The sequence below is a fragment of the Cantharellus anzutake genome, assembly GCF_015039405.1.
Source record: "Cantharellus anzutake strain C23 chromosome Unknown EI90scaffold_238, whole genome shotgun sequence".
NCBI lineage: Eukaryota > Fungi > Basidiomycota > Agaricomycetes > Cantharellales > Hydnaceae > Cantharellus > Cantharellus anzutake.
The window spans coordinates 84953-87757 of record NW_024067188.1 but is presented as its reverse complement, the minus strand read 5'-3'; the positions used below and the strand labels follow the sequence as shown (position 1 = coordinate 87757).

At 49.5% G+C, this 2805-nt stretch overlaps 1 non-coding gene across 1 annotated transcript; it reads right to left on the bottom strand.

Annotated features, from left to right (window-relative positions):
• Positions 1–1937: 1937 nt before the first annotated feature.
• Positions 1938–2053, bottom strand: EI90DRAFT_t316. The gene has a single exon. It is a non-coding gene; the product is annotated as a tRNA-Leu (tRNA).
• Between the last annotated feature and the right edge of the window lie 752 nt (positions 2054–2805).

Sequence of the window (2805 nt, the reverse complement as noted above, 5' to 3'; positions counted from 1 at the left end):
GCACCAGTCTTGATCTGGCCGACGCCGAGGGCAACAGACAGGTCCGCGATGAAGGTGTTCTCCGTCTCACCGGAACGGTGGGAGACCATCACACCCCATCCGTCGCTCTGAGAAAGTTGGGCTCTATAAAATGCATGGATCTTGAATATAGGGTCAACGATTTATGGAACATCGCCATACGCTTGAATGGATTCAGAAACCGTTCCGATTTGGTTGACCTTAGGTACTGTCAGCGGGACGATCTACTCGAGTACTGCCGTGGCTTGCCTTGAGCAAAAGTCCATTACAGGCCTTCTTCTCGATAGCAGTCTTGATACGAAGGGGATTGGTAACAGTAAGATCATCGCCCACAATCTGGATTCCGCTCTCCTTGGTGAAATGGGTCCAAGCTTCCCAATCGTCCTGATCGAAAGGATCCTCGACGGACACGATGGGATACTTCTTAATAAGTGAGACATAAAAATCGGCGAGCTCCTTTCCGCTGAGATACTTGGACGGATCCGAGTTGGGATCTTTGAAGTTGAGATCGTACTTCCCTTCCTTGTAGAACTCTGAGGAAGCGACATCCAAAGCAATCTGAATCTTTCCCTCGTAGCCTGCTTTCTTGATCGCCTCGACAAGCAAGTCAAGGGATTCCACAGCGCCAGACACATTGGGGGCGAAGCCGCCCTCATCACCGACATTCGTAGCTGATCGAATACGTTTGGCTATTTCGCGGGCCTCTCAAAGCGCAAGACGTACCGTCAATTCCATACTTGGCATTAATGACCTTCTTCAGGGTATGGTAGGTTTCGGTTCCAATCTTTAGGGCTTCAGTAAAGCTTGTCGCGCCAGTAGGGAGGAGCATGAACTCCTGGAACGCAAGTTTGTTGCCGGCATGAGAGCCCCCGTTAATGACATTGAAGGCGGGAACAGGGAGCACATATGGTGGCTTGACACCGGCAAGCTCGGCGAGATGCTGATACAATGGCACATCCTGCATGTATGCGATTCATTGAGTCGGAACCAGTCTAAAACACTATCTTGAATCACCCACTTTCTCAGCAGCACCGGCTACGGCGGCTGCGATACTGACACCCAAAATTGCATTGGCACCAAGTAACCCTTTGTTTGGGGTGCCATCGAGCTTGATCAGAAAGTCATCGATGTCCTTCTGAGCGGTAACTTTAATCCCAGATTCAGTGAGCGCGGGCGCGATCTTCTCGTTGACGTTCGTAACCGCCTTGAGAACGCCCTTTCCAACGTACTCGCTCTTGGTCCCATCACGCAATTCCACCGCTTCATGAATACCAGTGGACGCTCCAGAAGGCACTGCAGCCCGAAAGCGACCTTGAAATGCCAGGATGAGTATGATCGAGGGAGAATGAGTTGGATCGGAGTCATAACCAGCCTTTCTTGGTGTGTAGGTCGACTTCGACCGTAGGATTACCACGAGAGTCGAAGATCTAGCAGCAAACAAAAGGTTTTTGACAGTATCCAAAGTTTACTGACGGTATAAGCTTGCCTGGCGTGCGTGGATCTTGGTGATGGACATGGTGGTCGATGAGTGGGAGATCGTGAATCGATGGCGAGCCGACGGGGCTTCCCGGTCCAATTATAAGTGGCCGAAGGAGTTGCTCGCAATGGTCAGCTTCCCGTTGGCTGCAGACGCTTGCGCTTGCGGCGGGTCTCGGTGCGATAGTGCCCGTACGGGTGATGGAAAGTCGAAAGGTAATTGAAAGGAGAATTCCTGATGCGAAATCCAAAAAAATTGTGATGTGCTCAGCGAGCCGCACATGTGCATGCACAGGCCCCGACACAAACCACAAGTATGCACATACAACAATACTAATGAAGATGGATAGGATTAAGTTGTATGTAGAGGAATTAATGCTGATAGGTGAGCTACGCATTTTCCAGCAAGGCTCCTTGTCCTAGGGGGATTAATAAAAAAAACTTGACGAGAGTGAGATTCGAACTCACGCCTCTTTCGAGACTCGAATAGGACACGTGAAGACGCGCAAGAATAGTTATTTCTTGAGTCGAGCACCTTAGACCGCTCGGTCATCTCGCCACTCGAGAAATATAGGGCACCGCGGACGTCATGAGTTTTTAAGGAAGAATACTGCCAATCGACCGTAATTTTGCTCTCTGGAATGGCTTTCACCCAGCACATCACCGAGATCGACTGGCTCATCAGTTGGTTCAAAACACTGCTGTGCTACCCTTAGCTTCGTCATGGAAGAATTGCTGCTCCACGAAACCCACCCAGTAGTAACTCAATCGCTTCAAAGGCTCAAATATGGCTATGATGTTGCTGATTCGGCGGGGTGTCAGATTCCGATCGAATAAGGACAATTATTTCTACTAGAAATACATCCTCAATATCCTAGGAGATGCAATAAGGAATCCGAGAAGACATCAGATGTGCGAACAAAACACATAAACAGCGGGACAGCGGGAAAGTTCCTAGTCACGAGGAAGAATGAGGCATTGTAAGTGATGATCTGAAAACCCTGTGGCTCACCTATACGGGCCGGAACCGATCTGGCACAGAATCATCACCATTGCTCAAGATAACTTGTCCGGCATATTCTTGCCTCAGTTTCACCAGGTCTTCAGGCAAGTGATCTGTCCAGGATTCGTCATTGAGTTGGATCTTGAACAGCTTGCGTTCGTTCCCATTCTCTTTTGAACTCGCGTACCCCGCACGGCTTCGAAAGAGAGAGCGAATGGAGTCGCTCAAGGCGGAGACGCTGCTAGAATGTGACGAACTGAGGAAGTAGATGAACTTCAAATTTGACAATTTGAAATCTCGTGGCACAA